At 37.5% G+C, this 22221-nt stretch overlaps 1 non-coding gene across 1 annotated transcript; it reads right to left on the bottom strand.

Annotated features, from left to right (window-relative positions):
• Positions 1-21391: 21391 nt before the first annotated feature.
• Positions 21392-21494, bottom strand: LOC132651728 (U6 spliceosomal RNA). Its single transcript, XR_009589310.1, has one exon. It is a non-coding gene; the product is annotated as a U6 spliceosomal RNA (small nuclear RNA).
• Between the last annotated feature and the right edge of the window lie 727 nt (positions 21495-22221).

Raw genomic sequence — 22221 nt, 5'->3', positions numbered from 1 at the left:
TTTCCTACTTGACATTGTCAGAGAGGTAAAAAGAAGTAAAGGTCTGGGATGTGTTTTCAGTGATGAGAAAAACACTTGTTGGGTTTCACAAGAAAAAGTCACATGTACACAGGATCAGAGACACTTGAAACTAAGGAAAGTTTATGTACTCATCTCCATGGAAGCCTCAAGGTTCTCTTAAGTGCTGATTGGCTGAGATGGAGAATGATGTCATGAAAGCCAATAACAGTTTCAGGAGCCAGTTATTAAAAGGACCAAGAGGACAGCCTGCTCGAGCATTCCTGCATGCCTCAATAGTGGCAGCTGAAAGCACAGAACCAGAGATTACACTTTCTGTGTCCCAGACTGTTAGTTCAGGAAAAGTGTCAAATAATTTTTTCAAATGATCATTAATAGTGTCATCTGTCTTTGATATGTGAGTTTCATATTATCACAGACAACACTTTTATTTGTTAAATGCATAGATATGTCCTCCATCAGTTAATTACCTACTGTGAAAATGCTCCCTGACCAAGGCAACTCTCTGAGCAAAAAGGTTAATTAGCTACTTGTTTAGATTTTTACAGAGACCATCCACCATGTAAGGTCAGCAAGCAGTCATTTTGATGTAGTCCTTCAGCAGAACTGAGAGCTTTTCACACTGAACCCCAAGAAGCAGGTAGAAAAAGGGAGACTGAGAAAGATGGACAGAGAAAGAACTAGAGAGACAAATTCAGAAATAGAGAGACCAAGACTGAAAGAAACAATGATATAAAGTTATAAAGACTGAGAGACGGAGACTCCATTTTCTCTGGTCACTATCACACAGATATGTCCTCAGTCTGTGAAGTTCTGCCTTGAAAAATGCTCCCTGACCAAGGCAACTCTTTGAACAAAAAGGGTTTTATTGGGACCTTGCTCATATTTTTATGGGGAATAATGTCATATCAGCAAGCAGTCATCTTGTTCTAGTCCTTTAGCCAAACTGAGAGCATTTCAGACTTAACTACAAGGGGCAGGCAGAGAGAAGGTGACACAGAGAGAAAGAGCTAGAGAAACACATTCATACAGAGACAAAGACTGACAAAAAATATATAAATTGACAGAGACAGAGAGATAGAGAGACTCCATTCTGTCTGCTCACATTCATTGGCATATCATCCTCAAGGCATACCTTCCTATAATACAATTTCAGGAATTATATTATCCCACAAGTCCATATATCCTAACACTTCTTAGACATTTACTCAATGGGGACTCCACATATAAATAAATAAGCTTCAGGGAAACATTGCAATTCAAATCATCAGGAAGTAGAAGATGGAGGGGTTTATATGCTAAAAGAATATAGTTATCCTGATAGTTTGTAATATAGTACAATGATTAAAGTCCCAGCAACTTCTAAAGACTAAAGAACAGGATTGAAAAATTCCTTTTGGGAAAACATGGAACATTTCCATAATGGAATGTTCTTAAGCTAAGATAATGATATCATGATTTTTTCAGGCAAATGGATGAAAACAGGAATTATCAGCCTGGTTGAAGTAACTAAAATGCAAAAAGACAAATATGGTATGTATTTACTATTCCATGGAAAAGCAAGAGGCAGTTTATTCTGATCGCGATGGGGGTCGTCCCTTCAAAGCAGGAGACGACCCCGAGCATACAAAGCACAGAGTTTTTATTTCAGGCCTTTACATTGATTAGTTAGCAGAAAAGATAGCAGTTATGCGGTTGGCAGCTGTGGCGGGGAACTCATAGCTCCAAGGACAATCCTCCCCTCTTTTTCCATCTCTCGGTTCTGTAGCAGGCCGCTTACAGCTTCAAGGACAGTCCTCCCCTAAATTGCCTGACTTGCTCTTTCTTTTTAGCTGGCCCTTATTCAAGGTCCAGTTGTTTTTCTTTCTAATTTGGGATGGTCCCATTTCTCAATATCACAATGCTATTATGACATCCCAAAACTATGATGACATCACAAAACTATGATGATACCACAATACTGTCATTTAGTTACAATGGTTTTATGACATCACAATGGAGTTATCAGATCACAATTCTACTATGACATCACAGTGCTATTATGATATCACAATGCAATTATGACCTCATATGGAAAAAATATCACAATGGAGTTTTGAAATCACAATGGTATTATGACCTCAAAATGGTATTATTACATCACAATGCTTTTATGATATCACAGTGGTCTCATGACTTCACAATGCTATTATGACATTTCAATGGTATTATGACTCACAGTATAATGATATTCCCATGGTATTATTACGTACATTTTACAATGTATTATGACATCATAATTTTGATGTGGCTTTGCAATTCTATTAGGACGTCAAAATGCTATGATGATATCACAATGCTCTTATGACCTCAAAAAAAAAAGATATGGCAATGGAATGACCTCTCAATGTTATTAAGACATCACAATGCTATTATGACTACACAATGGTGTTATTAATTTACAATGATATGACATCACAATGCTATTTTGACATCACATTGCTATTATGAAATCACAATGCTATTATGTCATCAGTATGTATAATGAAGTCAGAATGGCATTATGACATCAAAATTCATCATGACATCCCAATGCTATTATGACAGCATTATGCTATTTAGACATGATTGTGGTATGATATCACAGTGGAATTATGACATCACAATGGTATTATGTCATTGCATTAGTTTCATGACATCCAATGGTTTTATGATTTTACAATGGTATTATGACAACACAATGGTATTATGATTTCACCATGGTATTATAACATCACAGTCTTATTATGATATCACAATGCTATTATGACAATGAAAATTTAAGCAATATGAACTAGAGAAATTTGGGACCAGGGCTAGAGAAGCAGCTCAGAGGTTAAGAGCATTGTTTACTCTTATAGAAGTCCTTCTTCAATTCCCAGCAACCGCAGGGTGGGTCACAACATGTGGCATGCAGGCAGAATATTATGTATACTATATATATATATATATATATACACATATATATTATATATGTAAACAAATTGTTGGTACAATGTTCTTTTGGAATGTATAAAATTTACCATTGTTGTTCAAAAGGTGGTGTCTGCCCCCCCCCCCCCGCTTTCAATCTGGAAATTGCACTGTGATGCTTATTCTATGTATCACTTGTCTCAAGTTTGTGTAAACATGCCACCATTTGTTCTCTTGTTGATATAATGTTCTTTTAAAATGTAATACCTTACCCTTGTTAATTCAAATGCTGATTTCTCCCTCCACTCTCTGGTTTCAATCCGGGTATTTACTTGTGATACTCACTATAAGCATCCTGTCACACTCTTGTGTAAACAGGACAAAATAAAGCAAGTAGATACAATGTTGTGGAATGGGAGGAACCAGAGGACAGGAAAGAGGGGAGGAGCTAGAGAGCAGGAAAGGAGTGGGAGGAGAAGGGGTGAGAAGAGAGTGAGGAGAGCAGAGCTGGAGGAGAGAGCTTGGAGGACATGGAGCATGAACCAGACCTAAGATTTTACAAAAAGCAAGTAAAATGCAGGAAATCTAAATGGTAGGAAACTGAGGCTTTGGAGGTTTAGGAGGGAGAAAGTATTGCCCAGCATTGTGTTCTAGATTAACTGAAAACCCAGTCTCTGTGTGGTGATTTGGTTAAACAGCTGTTTAAAATTAACAGCAAGATTTGCTAGAAGATAAACCCACAGTAAATATTAATAGTCAATTACAACATTCTCTGTATCTTCAATATAACAACCAGCTATAATGCTGAGCAATGCAGAGGATAGGGTGGGTCATCCTGGTCCATAGTGGAAGGAAGAGTAAGGAAGCAGGGGAGGAGAGGTGGAGAATCAGGAGGAGAGGTCCTAGATCCACGTGGAGAGATGGACCATACATAAGATATGACTAAAGCACATATAATGAGTGAAATCTGAAAGGTAGAAATCTATGCTGTCTTGGAGATTTAGGTTGGAATAACTATTGCCCAGCATTGTGTTCTAGATTAATTAAATAAATCCCAGTGTCTGTGTTGTGATTTGGGTATACAGGTGGTTTAGGAATAACTGCTGCTTAACTAAAAGATATTTCAATAGTTAATATTAATAACTATCAACAAATGGCACCCAGCTAATCCAACTGTACAATAAATCTGAGTTTCCACAGCCCTTAATTCCTACTTTAACTAATTTGGTGGGGGGAATAAGCTCACAGTAATGCAAGCCCAATAACCCAAACTTAAAACTAAAAACTCCCAGGTCAATTACTGTTTATATAATAAAGACTCTTAAACAGGCCCTAAAGCAAAAGAGAGCCTATTGTGGACAGACCTGAGACTTAACATAACAAAACTGGCTGCTGCTACATTCTAACAGGAGGATACACAAGCATGGTTCCCTTATACTTTGTCTGGCTCAGCTCAGCTAAACTCAGCAGCCATATCTGGAAAGAAAGGAAATGGAAGCACACAGACCTCTAGATAGAGCTTGGCTTAAAACTGCATTTAAAATTAAAAATAAAAGCAGATGCTGAACCTGATGGGCAACTGTTGGGCAGAGTGAATGGAATTTTATGTAAGAACTGGGAAATAGTAAGAGCTGGAGAGGACAGGGTCTCCACAAGGAGAGCAACAGAACAAGAAAATTTGAACACAGGGAACTTCCCAGGGACTCATACTCCAACCAAGGACTATTCATAGAGATAACCCAGAACCCCTGCACAGATGTAGCCCAGGGCAGTTCAGAGTCCAATTGGGTTACATAGTAATGTGAAGAGGGTCTGCCTCTGACATGAACTGACTGGCCTGCTCTTTAGTCACCTCCTCCTGAGGGGGAGCAGCCTTACCAGGCCATAGTAGAGGACAATGCAGCCACTTTTGATGTGAACTGATGGACTAAGATCAGAAAGGAGAGGAGAACCTTCCCTATCAGTGGACTTGGGGAGTGGCATGCATGCAGAGGGAGGAGAGAGGGTGGGCTCGGGAGGGGAGGAGGGAGGGGTTTATGGGGGGATGCAGAATGAATAAAGTGTAATTGATGAAAAATTTAAAAAAAAAAAGGAAAAAAATAATTTAAGAACCTTAAATGACTTTCAAAAGTGGAGGAAAACATGGAGTTAGTCAATTTACATGGAACACATCTCGCCCCTGGGGGCAATGATCCCCTGAACCTACTCAGACCTTGGACACCACCACTGCTAGTTCTAGAACTGACGCAGGATGTTCCAACGAGGGGATTAAGGCTTCTCATAATATTTCCTATGAGCCCACACCTGTTTGTTTATATCCCCCATTTCTATTCATTATTAGCCAGATAGAGCCAAGTAATTGTGGTAATGATACTTGCTTTTTTGCCCAATGCTGGGATGCTAGTAAATTTACTAGCTGGTTACTCGCATGCCTAGCTGGGTGCCTGTGCCCGTTGATGCCCCTCATGCTATGACTCTCTTTAGACAGAAAAGGGATCTTGGAATTACAGCCGCCATTGTTACTGCCATCTCATTGGCGGCTGTTGGAGCTACCACCGTGACATTAGCCAGGAGTCTATACTGTGCAGACTGCTCAGACCCTGAATAACCTTTTAGCCAATGTAGCTCATGCCTTAGCAAAAAGGAATTAATGCTCAACTAAAAGGAGGCTTGATGGTGTTCAATCAGAGGATTGACCTTGTGCAGGAGCAAATTGATACCCTATCAAATCGCTCAACTTGGCTGTCAATGAAAGTATGCTGGACTTTGAGTCACTAGCATACAACATGAGAATTTTCCCTGTGCTGCAAATCTGTCTAAACAATTGTCTAGCTATATTTTAGGTAATTGGACTGGAGAATTCGATACTACGAGGGAGCAGCTGAGAGTGGCCATTGTCACAGTAAATTCTACCAGAGTGGACGCAGGACTAGCCACAGGAATATCATCATGGATTGCTGCACCATGAATCATCTGAAGGAATGGGCGGGCATGGCAGCGTTAGCAGGCCTTCTGGTGTTGGTCTCCTTGGTTTGACTGTGGTATATATGCAAGATTAGAGTCTCACAACAGTATAATGCAGCCATGACCATTCAGGCCTTTATAGCCATTGAAGCAGGACAGTCTCCCCAAGCATGGTTGGCTACCATAAAAAGCTAAAATGTTATGCTCAGGATGCGAGGCTAATCACTGCACTCAGGGTCAGCCTCTTTGGACCCAGAGAAGAGCATGTCTGATTGCATGCAGGTTGATGCCCCAGGTCCCGCCTCTGAGAAAAAGGTATTGGACGGGTCTGATGCTCTTTGGGTGGATGACACCTAAATGAACATCAGTACAAAGTCCCAATCTATTTCTAATATCAGAGATCAGACCTCTACTCTTGCCTGATGCGTCTAAAACAAAAAGGGGGAACTGTAGAGAGCTGCGTGATGCCGTGCCTTAAAGATGGAGCTGGTTCCCGCCTTCCACCTTCCCGATGGTGAGTGCTCTCTGTCACGAACAACTTCATATTTGGCTAAGGCTGAGGATCTGGCTTGCTTCCATGTATGTGGACCTAACTGCATTGCCCACGTCGCATGCTTGGATTGGCTATCCAGAGGCTATTTAAGCTGTGGGCTGGCTTTCCCCAGGGTCAGATGATTGCTCAAGGTTCCTGAATAAACTTCATTGAAAATAAAATAAAATAAAATAAAATAAAATAAAATAAAATAAAAATAAATAAAAATAAATGCCATGACAGAAAGTGTTTTAATCCACTTTGACTTTGTTTTGTTTGTCATAGTCATGGATCTGTTTGCAATATATTTCATGGTGGTGGCTTTTCTGGAGGACTTCTCCAAGAAAGTGCAAGGAGAAAATGGGAAAACAACCAAGGAATGGAATACTAAAGTTATAGACAACGGAAATTAGATTGATAAATATATCAATCTAATAAAATATCAATCTAATAAATATCTATCTAATAACAGCTAAAATTTAAAGCTCTCTGGATCCAAGACACTTGTCAGCTCTTTCTTGTAAGGGTCCACCAATTCACTAAAATGTCAATTAAATTCCAAAAAAACAACCAACTGGGCTTTGCTTGTTTTAGGTTAACAACTGACCCAAAACTTAAAATTTTCTTGTCCCTTTGCTTCATTTTCATTTAAAGACTTTGAGTTACAAGATTCAAAATGACAAATTTTTTCTTAAGGTTAACATGTAAGTTCTTTTTCCTTAATGATAGATGTTATGTCCTTACTGTTTTAAAGAGGAATTTACATTAATTTTAGGTTTATATGAGGAGAGATCATGTCATAATTCTCTAAAAATTCTACCCAATCTCAGCAAGTGGGACTTCCACAGAACAACTGGTGCCAACGGGCATTTTGGCTTAAGAGATATGTTCTGTTTGTTATTGTAAGGACCTAAAATTAGGCTGGGTGACAAAGATGGAAATTGCACATCTGCCATGTCAAAAAAAAAAATTTAAATGCTGACTAAATTAACATGTCAAACTGCTCTGGAAGCTGACTTATCCTTTCAACATGAGATATTTTCACATGGGATAAATGTTGGTCATGCCTAATGCAAGATAGACACAGGAGGCTTACAGCTGGCAAAGTACACACCAGCCTAGTTAAATACTGAAGACTCAAAAATTATACTTCATATGTTTAAAAGGTTAGGGTTAGGGTTAGGGTTAGGGTTAGGGTTAGGGGTTAGGTTTAGGTTTAGGGTAGGCATCTTGTACCTGGGTTTTGACATTTGTTTTGGCTTTATTTGGTTTGTGCCCTTTTGGTATGGATGGAAGTTTTGCCTTGTAAAAACAGTGATATTACAAAATCACAATGCAGTTATGACATCACAATGAAATTATGATATTTCAATGCTATTACTACATCACAAAGGTATTTTGATATCACAAAGCTATTATGACATCCCAAAGTTATGACATTCCAATGGTAATATGATTTTACTATATTATTATGACATCACAATGGTCTGATATCAACAAAATGCTATGATGACATCACAGAGCTATCGTGCTATCACAGTGGTGTTATGACTTTAAAATATTATGATGACATTACAAAGCTCTGACAACATAACTATGTTGTTATGACATAATAATGTTCTGATGACATCACAAAGTTATTATAGCATCACAATCACATTAATACCTGAATATACTAATATGACATCACAATGCAGTTATGACCTCAAAAATGTATTACAACATCAAAATTGTATTATGGCATTAAAATTGTCTGAAATCTCCATGCCATTTTGACATCAAAATGCTATTATGACCTCAAAATGTTATTATGACATCACAATGCTATTACAACATCAAAATTGTCTTATGGTTTCATATTGATATTAAGATCTTACAATGCTTTAGTGACAGTAATAAATTTTATGATATCACAATATTGTGTCAACAAAATTCATCATGACATTACAAAGCTATTATGCCACCAAAATACTTTTAAGACATGACTGTGGTATGCCATCACAATGAAGTGTTGATATTACAATAGAATTATGACATCACAATGCTATGATGACATCACATTGCTACTATGACATCACAATAGTATTAGGATATCACAATGCTATGATGATTTCAAAAGGTTGCTATGATATCACAAAGGTATTATGATATCCCTATTCTATTAAAATATCCCAATGCTATCATGACATCCCAATTCTATTATGACATCCCAATGTTATGAAGATATCACAATGCTATTATGCTATCACATTGGTGATATTAGTTAACAATGCTATTATGACATTAAAACACTTTTATTACAACACAATGCTATTATGACAACACATTATGACAACACAATGCTCTTATGATATGATTGTGTTATGACATCACAATGGAATTTTGACATTACAATTCTATTATGAATTCACAATGGTATGAATTTACATTAGTATTTGGACATCTCAATGTTATAATGACATCTGAATGGTATTATGCTATCACAATGGTGTTATGATTTCACAATGCTATTATGACATCACAATTCTTTTATGACATCAAAATTCATAATGATATTACATTGCTCTTATAACAGCACAATGCTATTAAGACATGATTGCAGTATGACGTTGCTATGAAATTATGACATTACAGTGTTATTATGACTTCAAAAGAGTATGACTTTACAATGATATTAGGACATCTCAATGCTATTATGACATCATAATGCTCTTAGGATATCACAATGCTATTATGATATCAAAATGCAGTTAAGACATCAAAATGGTATCATGACATCACCATGCTATGACCACAAAAAGTTACTATGACATCACAATGGTATCATGATATCTCAATGCTATTACATCATCACAATGGTAGAAAATCACAATGCTATTATAACATCACAAATGGATTTTGACATCAAAATAATATGTCATTAAATATTATGACTTCCCAATAGTATGATGATTTTACAATGGTATTTGACATCACCATGCTATTATGACTTCGCAATGTTATTACAAAATGATTGTGGTATGACATCACAATGGAATTTTGACATCACAAAGCAATTATGACCTAAAAAATGGTAAAACTTCACAATGATATTAGGACATCCAATTGCAATGCTGTTATGACATCACAATTGCATCAGAACTTCAAAATTCATAATGACATCCACATCTCTTATCACATCACAAGGGTAAGGTGCTGATTGGCTGAGAGGGAAAATGATGTCATGAAATAGGTGAAAGCCAGATAGAGTTTCCAGAGCCAGCTATTAAAAGGGCCAGGTGTATAGCCTGCTTGAAAGAAAGGCTGAGCAGCGCTTCATACCTCAATCTTGGCAGGTGAAAGGACATAACCCAGAAATGACAGTTCCTGTGTCCAAGATCCTTAGTTCAGTTAATCTGTCCCACATTTCTTTCAAGTTTTCCTTAATAAAGTCCTATGTCCTTGACATGTGATTTTTCCATCTTCAGAGATTCCATTATTATTTATTAAATGCACAGATGTGTTCTCAGTCAGTGAATTACTTACTGGAAAAAATGCTCCCTGACAAAGGCAACTCTTTGAACTTGTTGATGTCCTTCAGCAGAACTGAGAGCTTTTCCTACTGAACCACCAGCAGCAGGCAGAGAGAGCGAGACCTAGAGAAACAGAGAGAGAAAGAGCTAGAGAGACAGATTAAGAAACAGAGAAACAGAGACCTACAGAAACAAATATATAAAATGACAGAGACAAAGAGACAGAAACCCATTCTGACTGGCCACTTATATTGGCATATCAACCTCAAAGCACACCTTCCTAGGGACTTCTAGGCTAAAAGAACCTAGTTATCCTGATAGTTTGTCATCCAATGCAATGATTAAAGTCCCAGCAACTTGCAAGCACTAAAGATCGGGACTGAGAATCTCCTTGGAAGAAATTGTGGAATATTTCCAACATGAAGTATTATTTAGTTAAGAAAATGACATCATATTTTCAGGCAAATAGATGGAACCAGGAAAAACCATCCTGGATAAGGTAACTAAAATGCAGAAAGACAAAATGGCATGTGTTCACTTATTAGGAGGTTTCCTAAGAGTGGGGGATAAAGTTTCAATAGGCCATCTAATTGTGACTAAAACAGTCTTCTACTAGGGATATTAGGTGGCAGTGAATTGAACTGCTGGGCAAGGGCATCCTAAGGAAAATTTCAAGCAAACCAAGCTGTTGTTATTTAAATATACAGCTTTCTGACCTCAACTGATTGATCATTGCCATGTTTTTGGATCTGCAGGGATGCTGCCTTCTGCATCAAATAAGATTGCATACAGAGACCCACAGTCCAATATTATGCAGAGAGAGGCCTTAAAACACCCAGGTCTTAATGGGATTTCCCTATGAAATTCTCGCTCTCCTCAGTGCTCCGTAAATCCTATAGGAGTGGAGGAAGGATGATTGTCATAAATACAGGGAATTAAGGACAAAAGGAGAACAATGCCCTGAGAATCAGGCTGCAGAGTAAGATGATGCAGGCATCCTGGGTGATTCCTGATAAGCTAGGGTCAATTAGGAGGTTGAGGAGGACCTCCACTATCAGGAGAATTTTAGAAATTGCAAAGGGGTAGGTGGGACTGGAAGTAGATGAGTGAAGGGGCAGTAGAGGGGATATGGTGTAAATAAATCACAATAAATAAATGGATCAGGAAAACTGTGATCAAGGTTATGAAATATAGATCTCTTCAGGACTGATGGCTTCTTCTTGGGGGTGGTGCCACGATTCTGCAAGCATGAACTCAAGTTTTCTTTAAGAGATTTGGCACTGAGACTCTGATCATGTTCCAGTGGGTATATGAATAACACATACTTGAACTGGTGTATTTTAAAAAAAAATATTAGTGTAACACATGGGTGGGAATTTGAAATTGGGAGCAATGGAAAAGGTGTTTCCTGTATAGTATACCAAATTCCCACATTCTTGGTATAATTTTATTTTATGTATAGACCTTAACCTTGTTCATTCAGATGCTGATTTCTCCCCCAATGCCTCCCCAACTCTCTGGTTTCAATCTGGATATTGTATTGTGATACTCATTCTAAGCATCCTGTCTCAACTCTTGTGTAAACAGGAACAAAATAAAGCAACTAGACAGAATGTTGAGCAGGGAGGAGCCAGAAGACAGCAAAGAGGGGAGGAGTCAGAGTGCAGGAGAGGAGTAAGAGGAAAAGGAGGAGAAGGGGCAAGAGGAGAGTGAGAAGGAGAGAGAGTGGGAGGGAGATCTTGGAGGACTTGGAGCATGAACCAGACCTAAGATTTCACAAAAAGCAAGTATAATGTGGGAAATCTAAATGTTAGGAAATTGAGGGCTTGGAGGCTTAGGAGGGAGTAAATATTGCTCAGCATTGTGTCTAGGTTAACTAAAAACCCAGTCTCTGTGTGGTGATTTGGTTAAACAGCTGTTTAAGGTTAATAACAAGCTTTACTAGAAGATAAACCAATAGTAAATATTAATAGTCTCCTACAACACCACATAATCAATAAAAATATGTTGACAACTTTTAAAATGACTTTTTAAGATGAAGAAAATATTTCACTAAAGAAGGCAGATTTTGACTTTGTAAGACATGCTTTCCAGGATCTCATTATATTGCAGAGAATCCTAGCCCTGAACTAGTGGTTGGCCAGCTCCCTCAAACCCCATGAGCTCAGGTGGCATCTCCATGGAAAACTCAAGATTCTCTCAGGTGCTAATTGGCTGAGAGGGAGAATGATGTCCTGAAACAGGTGAAAGCCAAGAAGTGTTTCAGGACCAGTTATTAAAAAGGGCAGCATGCTTGAAAGACAGGGTGTTCAGCCCTCCATGTCTCAATCTGGGCAGCTTAAAGCACACGACACAGATATTAGAGTTTCTATGTCCAAGACTCTTAGTACAGAAAAAGGCTCACATACTTTTCAAGTGGAATTAATAATGTCACTTGTCCCTGACATGTGACTTTCACATTATCACAGATTCCATTATTATTTGATAAATGCAAAGATATGTCCTTAGTCGGTGAATTACTTACTGGGAAGACACTCCCTAGCCAAGGCAAATCTTTGAACAAAAAGAGTTTAATTGGGACCTAACTTATATTTTTACAGAAACCCTTCAGGATGTCAAGTCAGCAAGCTCTCATCTTGTTTTAGTCCTTCACCAGAACTGAGAGCTTTTTATACTGAACCAGAAGTGGCAGGCAGAGAGAGGGAGACTGACATATATAGAGGGAGAAAGAGCTAGAGAGACAGATTCAGAAATAGAGACCTAGACCAACTGAAACAAAGTCACAGAGACTGAGAGACAGAGACTCCATTCTGTCTTGTAACTTTCATTGGCATATCAATCTCAAAGGACAGCCTCCTATAATAAATCCAAAATGAATTATTTTTTCAATATTTTTTATTTTAATTTTTCTTAATTAAACTTTATTCACTTTGTATCCCCCAACAAACATCTCCATCTTTCCCTACCCATCCCACCTTCCCTATTCCTTCTCCATGCATGGCCCTCCCAAAGTCCACTGTTAGGTGTCATCTTCCTCTGCTTACTTTTGTTCCTAGTCTATCAAATATCAGCAGGAGTGGCTACATTCTCTTCCTCTGTGGCCTGGGAAGGCTGTTCCCCCTCAGGATGAGGTGATCAAAGAACAGGCTAATCTTTTCATGTCAGAGGCAGTCCCTGTTCCCATTACTATGGATTCCCCTTGGACACTGAACTGCCATGGGCTTCATCTGTGCAGGGGTTCTGGGTTATCTCCATGCATGGTTTTTGTTTGGAGTATGAGTCTCAGGAAAGACCCCTGTGCTCAGATTTTTTGGTTCTGTTGCTTTCCTTGTAGAGCTCCTGTCCTCTCCAGAACTTACTATTTCCCAATTCTTTTATTACATTCCAGGCACTCTGCTCAACAGTTGGGTATAAATCTCAGCATCTGCTTTGACAGTTTGCAGGGCAGAGCCTTTCGAATGCCCACTGTAGCAGGCTCCTAACTTGTAACCTTTTTTCTCCTTCTTCTGATGACCATCTTCTTTAACTTTCAGAATGGGGATTAAGCATTTTAGCCAGAGTCCTCCCTCTTGATTAGTTTCTTTATGTGTATAGATTTTATTAGGTTTATCTTATATATGTGTTAGTGAGTATATACCATATGTGTCTTTCTGCTTCTGGAATAGCTCACTCAGGATGATCTTTTCCAATTACCACCATTTACCTGCAAATTTGATGATTTCCTTGTTTTGTATTGCTGAGTAATATTCTATTGTGTAGATGTACCACAATTTCTTTATCCATTCTTCAGTTGGGGGGCATCTGGATTTTTTCCAGTTCCTGGCTATTACAAATAAAGCTGCTACAAACATGGTAGAGCAAATGTCCTTATTGTGTCCTTGAGACTCTCTTGGGTATATGCCTAGGGATGGTATAGCTGAATCTTGAGGCAGTGCTATTTGTAGTTGTCTGAGAAAGCGGCAGACTGATTTCCAGAGGGTTGTACAAGTTTACATTCCCACCTCCACAACCTCTCCAGCATGTGTTGTCACTTGAGTTTGTCATCTTGGCCATTCTGATGGGTGTAAGGTGAAATCTCAGGGTTGTTTTGATTTGCATTTCTCTAATGGCTAATGAGGTTGAGCATTTCTTTAAATGCTTCTCTGCCATTCGATATTCCTCTACAGAGAGTTCTCTGTTTAGCTCTGTTCCCCGTTTTTTTAAGTGGATTATTTGGTTTGCTGCTTTTCAGCTTCTTTAGTTCTTTATATATACTGGATATGAGTCCTCTGTCAGATAAAGGGTTGGTGAAGGTTCTTTCCCAATCTGTAGGCAGTCTCTTTGTTTTGATGACAGTGTCCTTTGCTTTACAGAAGCTTTCATAAGGACCCATATATTGATAGTTGCTCTTAGACTCTGTGATCTTGGTATTCCATTCAAGAAGTTGTCTCCTCTGCCAATGAGTTCAAGGCTCTTCCCCAATTTTTCTTCTAACCTATTTAAAGTGCCTGATTTTATATTGAGGTCTTTGATCCACTTGGACTGTTTTGTGCAGGCTGTAGGAATCTATTTGCATTTTCTACATGTAGTTAGACATCCAGTTAGACCAGCACCATTTGTTGAAAATGCTATATTTTTTCCATTACATGTTTTTGGCAACTTTGTCAAAAGTCAGAAGTGTGTGGGTTTAGTTTTGGGTCTTCTATTTGCCTCCATTGATCAACCATTCTGTTAGTATGCCAGTACCAGGCAGTTTTTCTTACTTTTGCTCTATACTAAAGCTTGAGATCAGGGATAGAGCTACCTCCAGAAGATCTTTTCTTTTAGTGGATTATTTTAGCAATTCTGGGTTTCTATGAATTTCAAAATTTTTTCTTTCAAGTTCTGTAAAGAATTGTGTTGGTAATTTGATGGGAATTGCATTGAAAATGTAGATTGCTTTTGTTAAGATGACCATTTTTACAATTTTAATCCTGCCAAGCCATGAGAATAGGAGATCTTTCAATCTTCTGATATCTTCTTTCTTCAGAGTCATGAATTTTTTGATCATACAATTCTTTGTCTTGCTTGGTTAGGGTCATACCAAGGTACTTTATGTCTTTGACTGAGTACGAGAAAACATCAAAGATATCATCACTATGACCAAATAGGCTCCATCCCAGGTATGCAGGGGTGGAACAATATACAGAAATACATCAATGTGATGCATCATATTAAAAAAATGAAAGAAAAAAAAAACACTTGATGATCTGCCTAGATTCTGAAAAATAATTTACAAAATCCAACATTCATTCATATTTAAAGTATTGGAGAGATCAGGGATACAAGGTACATATCTAAATACACTAAAGACAATATACACAAAGTCTATAGCCAACATCAAACTAAACAGAGAATGAATATTAAAGTAATTTCACTGAAATCAGGGACAAGGCAAGGCTGCTCACTCTCTTTTTATCTCTTCAACATAGTTCTGGAAGTCCTTCCTAGAGCAATAAGACAATTGAAGAATATCAAGGGGATACAAATAGGGAAGGAAGAAGTCAAATATCTCTATTTGCAGATGATATGATACCTGAGTTACAAAAAAAATTCTACCAAGGAACTCCTACAGCTGACAAACACCTTCACCGAAGTGGCTGGATAAAAAATTAACACAAAAAATTAAGTATCCCTCCTGTATACAACAGATAAAAGGGCTGAGAAAGAAATTAGGGGGAAAGGGAATTATATTATCTAACAAGGCCATATCTCCAATCTCTAACCAGACATTTCCTCACTGGGCACTCCACATGTAAATAGATGGGCTACAAGGGGACATTGCAATTCAACCCACCAGAGAGTAGAAGATGGAGGGAATATTAGGATAAAAGAACATTGTTATCCTGAAAGTTTGTCATTCAAATACAATAATTAACTCCCAGCAACTTCCAATGACTAAAGAACAGGACTGACAATCTTCTTCAGGGAAAATGTGGAATATTTCCATAATGGAGTATTATTCAGATAAGAAAATGACAAATTCTTCTTCTTCTGATACCCATCCTCTTTGCTTTTCGGGATGGGGATTGAGCATTTTAGTCAGAGTCCTTCCTCTTGATTAATTTCTATGGATGTACAGATTTTAGTAGGTTTATTCTATATCATAGGTTTATATGAGTGAGCATATACCATATGTGTCTTTCTGCTTCAGGGAGAGCTCACTCAGGATGATCCTTTCCAGGTCTTACCATTTACCTGAAAATTTCATGATTTCCTTGTTTTTCATTGCTGAGTCCATTGTGTAGATGTACAACAATTTCTGTATCCATTCTTCATTTGAGGGGCTTCTGGGTTGTTTCCAACTTCCTGCTATTACAAATAAAGCTGCTACAAACGTGGTTGAGGAAATGTACTTATTGTATACTTGAGCCTCTTTTGTATATATGCTGGGGTGGTATGGCTGGATCTTGAGGAAGCATTATTCCTAGTTATCTGAGAAAGTGCCAGATTGATTTCCAGAGTGGTTGTACAATTTTACATTCCCACCAGCAGTGGAGGAGAGTTCCCCTTTCTCTACAACCCCTCCAGCATGTGCTGTCACTTGAGATTTTGACCTTGGCCATTCTGATGTGTGTAAGGTGACATCTCAGGGTCATTTTGATTTGCATTTCCCTGATGGCTAATGAGGTTGAGCATTTCTTTAACATTTATTTGACATTCGATATTCCTCTATCTAGAATTCCCTGTTTAGCTCTGTTCACCATTTTTTAATTGGATTACTTGGTTTGTTGTTTTTCAGCTTCTTTAGTTCTTGTTATATACTGGATATTAGCCCTTTGTCAGATAAAGGGTTGGTGAAGATCCTCTCCCAATCTATAGGCATTAGTTTTGTTTGGATGACAAAGTGTCCTTTGCTTTCCAGAAGCTTTTCAGTTTCATGAGGTCCCATTTACTGATTGTTGCTCTTAGATGTAGCCTGTTCTCTTGGTGTTTTGTTAAGGAAGTTGTCTCCTTTACCAGTGAGTTCTAGGGTTTTCCCCAATTTTTCTTCTAACTGACTTAATGTGTCTGGTTTTATGTTGAGGTCTTAGATCCACTTGGACTTTAGTTTTGTGTAGGATGATAAGTATGGATCTATTTGCATTTTTCTACATTTAGACATCCAGTTACCCAGCACCATTTGTTGAAGATGCTGTCTTTTTATCACTGTATGGTTTTGGCATCTTGGTCAAACATCAGTTGTATATAAGTATGTGAGTTTATTTCTGGTTCTTTTGTTTGGTTCCATAGATCCATCTTTCTATTTCTGTGCCAATACCATGCACTTTTTATTACTGTTGCTCTATAGTACAGCTTCTGTCAGATCAGGGACAGAGATACCTCCAGAAGACCTTTTTTTTTTTTTTTTTTTTTTTTTTTTTTTTTTTTTTTTTTTTTTTTGTAAAGCATTGTTTTAGCAATTCTGGGCTCTTTGTTATTCCATATAAAGTGTTCTTTCCAGGTCTGTAAAGAATTGTGTTGGTAATTTGATGGTAATTGCATTGAATATGTAGATTGCTTTTGGTAAGATGGACATTTGTACTATGTTAATCCTGCCAAACCATGAGCATGGGAGATCTTTCCATCTTCTGATATCTTTTTTAATTCTTTCTTTAGAGACTGGAAATTTTTTTCATACACGTCTTTGACTTCCTTGGTTATGGTTACACCAAGGTGTTTTATGTCATTTGTGGCTATTTTGAAGGGTGTTTTTTTGTTTGTTTGTTTGTTTTTTGTTTTTTGTTTTTCCTTTCTCAGCCCTTTTGTCTTTTGTATACAGAAGGGCTACTGATTTTTTTTGAGTTAATTTTGTATCCAGCCACTTTGTTGAAGGTGTTTATCAGGTTCAGAAATTCACTAGTAGAATTTTGGGGGTCTTTCAGGTATACTATCATAACATCTGCAAGTAGTGATACTTTGACTTCTTCCTGTCCAATATGTATCCCCTTGATCTCCTTTAACTGTCTTATTGCTCTAGCAAGGATTTCCAGAACTATGTTGAAGAGATATGGAGAGAGTAGGTAGCCATGACTTGTCCCTGATTTCAGTGGGATTGCTTTAAGTTTCTCTCATTCAGTTTGATGTTGGCTGTAAGTTTGATGTATATACTTTTCCTATGTTTAGATATGTGCCTTCTATCCCTGATCTCTCTAATACTTTAAACGTGAATGGTATTAGATGTTGTCAAACACTTTTTCAATATCTAAGGAGATTATCATGTGATCTTTTTCTTTCAGTTAATATAGGGTAGATCACATAGATGGATTTCCATATATTGAGACACACTTGCATACCTGGGATGAAGCCTACTTGGTCCTAGTGGATGATATCTTTGATGTATTCTTGTATTCAGTTTCTAAGTATTTTGTTCATCAATGTTTATAAGGGAGATTGGCCTGAAATTCTCTTTCTTTGTTGGGTCTTTGTGAGGTTAAAGAACCAAGGTGACTGTGGCTTCATAGAATGAGTTTGGTAATGTTTCTATTTTGTGCAATACTTTGAAGAGAACTAGAGTTATCTCTTCTTTGAAGGTCTGGTAGAATTCTGTGCTGAAACCATCTGGTCCTAAGGTTTTTTTTTTTTTTTTTTTTTTTTTTTTTTTTTGATGAGAGACTTTCGATGACCAGTTCTTTTTCCTTAGAGGATGTACAACTATTTAATTATTTACCTGGTCTTGATTCAGCTTTGGTAAGTAGAATAGATCAAGAAAATTGTCCATTTCATTTAGATTTTCAAATTTGTGGCATATAGTCTTTTGAAGAAAGTCCTAATGATTGTTTGGATGTCTTCAGTGTCTGTAGTTATGTCCCCCTTTTCATGTGATTTTGTTGATTTGGATGGTGTCTCTTTGCCTTTTAGTTAGCTTGGCAAAGGGTTTGTTGAGCTTGTTGATTTTCTCAAAGAACCAGCTCTTGGTTTCAGTGTTTCTTTGAATTGTTTTATTTGTTTCTAATTAATTAATTTAAGCCCTGAGTTTGATTATTTCAAGCTGTCCACTCCTCTTTGGTCTGTCTGCTTCTTCTTTTTCTAGGGTTTTTAGGTGAGCCATTAAGTTGCTTGAATGAGCTGTCTCAATTTCTTCTTGAAGGCATTTAGTGCTATGAACTTTTCTCTCAGCACTGTTTTCATTCTGTCCTACAAGTTTGGGTAAATTGTGCCATCATTTTCATTTTCATCTTCATTCTAGGAAGACTTTAATTTCTTTTTTTTCCTGACCCAGCTTTCATTTAGTAGTAAGTTTCTATATGTGTGGAGGCTTTTTTCTATTTCTGTTCATGTTGAGTTCGACCTTTATTTCATGGTGATCAGATAAGACACAAGGGAGTATTTCAATCTTCTTATATCTGTTGAGGCTCACTTTGTGACCAAGTATATGGTCTGTTTTGGAGAAGGTTTCATGATGTGCTGAGAAGAAGGTAAATTATTTTGTGTTGGGTGTAAGGTTCTCTAAATGTCTGTTAGGTTCATTTGATTCATGACCTCAGTTAGAGACATTGTTTCTTTGTTTAATTTTTGTTTTGTTTACCTTTCCTTTGTTGAAGTCTCCCTGTATTAATGTTTGGGGATCTATGTGTGGTTTCAGTGTTATCAATGCTTCTTTTACATATGTGGGTGCCCTTGTATTTGGAACATAGATGTTCAGGATTGTGGTGTCTTCCTGGTGGAATTTTCCCTTGATGAGTATGAAGTGCCCATCTCTTTTAATTAATTTTGGTTTAAAGTCTATTTTATCAGATATTAGAATGGCTATTCCTGCTTGCTTCTTGGGTCCATTTGCTTGGAAAGCCATCTTCCAGCCCTTTACCCTCAGGTAATGTTTATATTTGTGACTTAGGTATGTTTCTTGTATGCAAAAGATTGCCAAGTGTTGTTTATGCATACATTCTGTTAGTTTGTGTCTTTTTATTGAAAATTGAGTCCAGTGATGTTGAAAGAGATTAATGACAAGTGGCTGTTAGAGCCTTTGTTTTGATGCTGGCTGTGGTAGTTAGTTTGTGTGCTTGGTTGCTTTTGGTTTTACTATAATGAGGTTACTTATTTCCTGTGTTTTCTTGAAAGAAGCTAGTTTTTTTGGGTTGTATTTTTCCTTCTAGTGTTTTCTGTAATGCTGGATTTTTGTGTAGGTATTGTTGAAATTTGTTTTTGTCATTGAATATCTTCTTTTCTCTGTCTGTGAGGACTGAGAGTTTTGCTGGGTATAGTAGCCTGGGCTTGTAAGACCTGGGGTCTCACAGCTCAGGAGTTCAATTGCGCCCTTCCCAGAAACTCCCCCAGACCAAGACTCGTTGCAAAAGCAAGAGGTTAATTAACCATTGTACAACGGGGTCACCCCTGCCGGTCAGTAAAGAGTGGCATCGGGAGACAAAGGCCTTTAGGTTTTTAAAAAAAAATTGCGGGGGAAGATTTGAAGTTCTAGTTTTGGCAATTTAGGATTGGATGAGGAAGTTATAAAGTAAGATAATTGGTTAGTCTTAGGTGTTCAAGCTTGTTCAATTCCTGCCAAGTGTGGATGCAGCTGCAATTTAAGGTGGGGGTGGTTAGCTCATCCTTGAAGATTAGGGGCTACAGACTTTTGGCTGGAGGTCAAAAGCTACTCAGAAGAAGTCTAGGTTCGTTGCTAAGAAACACTATCTCAAGGACAAGGGTCTGGTCCTCCTTTTGCTGAGTGAAGGTCATTGCTTGCTTGTCCTTTTTTTTATATCTGTCCTCACAGATAGGGTCACATTCCTTCACTCTCTGGAAAGGTACTAAGAGGCTTTAGCTTAACCTGGACCTAAAACTCAAAACTATAGGCTTTAGAAGACATATAGGTTACAAAGTTAGTCTAACCCTTTCAGGCTGACATCTGTATTCTCTTAGGGCCTGCATGATATTCATCCAGGCCTTCTGGCTTTCATAGTCTCTATTGAGAAGTCAGGTGTGATTTTGATGGGTTTGCCATTGTATGTTTCTTGGCCTTTTCCCTTTGCAGCTTTTAGTATTTTTTTCTTTGTTCAGTATACTTAATATTTTGATAATTTTTTGGCCAGAAGAATTTCTTTTCTGGACTAATTTATTGGGTGTTCTATATACCTCTTGTATTTTTATTGGCCTCTCCTTTAATTTGGGGAATTTTTTTTCCATGATTTTGTTGAAAATATTTTCTGGGCCTTGGAAGAGGCAATCTTCTTTTTCCTCTATTCCTATTATCCTTAAGTTTTTTTTTTTTTTTTTTTATGAAGTCTTGAATTTCTTGGATGCTCTGTGTCAGATATTTTTAGTTTTAATATTTTATTTGACAGATACCTCGATTTTTTCCATTGTATCTTTCACACCTGAGATTCTTCCATCTCTTTTAATCTATTGATTATGCTTAACTCTGTAGTTCCTGTTTTCTTCCCTATGTTCTTTCTCTTCACAATTTCCTTTGTTTGAGTTGTCTTTAATTTCAACAAAACAAGTGGAACACTACAGGAATTTTCATGTCATCCTTGTTCAAGAACCATGCTAATCTTCTCTGTATTGTTACAATTTCAGTATATGTGCTGCCAAAGCTAGTTCCCCATAATTCCTTCAGGTGGTCATTAATAAAGTCACATGTCCTTGACTTGTGAGTTTCACATTATCACAGATTCCATTATTATTTGTTAAATACACAGATATGTCCACATTCAGTGAATTACTTACTGTGAAAACCCTCCCTGACCAAGGCAAATCTTTGAACAAAAAGCATTTAATTGGGACATTGCTTATGTTTTTAAAAAGACCATTGATTGTGTCACATCAGCAAGCAGTCATCTTGTTGTAGTCCTTCACTAAAACTTAAAGCTTTTCATACTTTACCATATGTGGTAGGCAGAGAGAGGGAGACTGAGAGAAACAGAGAAAAATATAGAGAGACAGATTCAGAAATATGCGAAGACAGAAAGAAACAAAGATATAAAGTGAAAGAGACCTAGAGACAGAGATTCCATTCTCTTTGGTCACTTTCTTTGGCATATCAATCTCAAAGCCTACCCTCCCATCATATAAATCCAAAAGGAATTATATTTTTAATATTTTTTATTTTAATTTTTATTAATTACACTTTATTCACTTTGTATGCCACCATAACACTCCTTCCCTCCCAATCCACCCTTCCCTCCCCCTTCTTCACACATGCCCCTTCATATGTAGGGGAGGACTTCCTCTCATTCCTTCTGATTCTAGTTTATTATATCTCATCCAAAGTGGCTACTTTCTCTTTCTCTTGTGACCTGGTATGGCTACTCCCCCATCAGGGTG

The sequence above is a fragment of the Meriones unguiculatus genome (genome assembly GCF_030254825.1).
Source record: "Meriones unguiculatus strain TT.TT164.6M chromosome Y unlocalized genomic scaffold, Bangor_MerUng_6.1 ChrY_unordered_Scaffold_23, whole genome shotgun sequence".
In the NCBI taxonomy this organism is placed as follows: domain Eukaryota; kingdom Metazoa; phylum Chordata; class Mammalia; order Rodentia; family Muridae; genus Meriones; species Meriones unguiculatus.
Note: the sequence above shows the minus strand (reverse complement) of the source record. Positions and strands in the feature narration are given on the sequence as shown.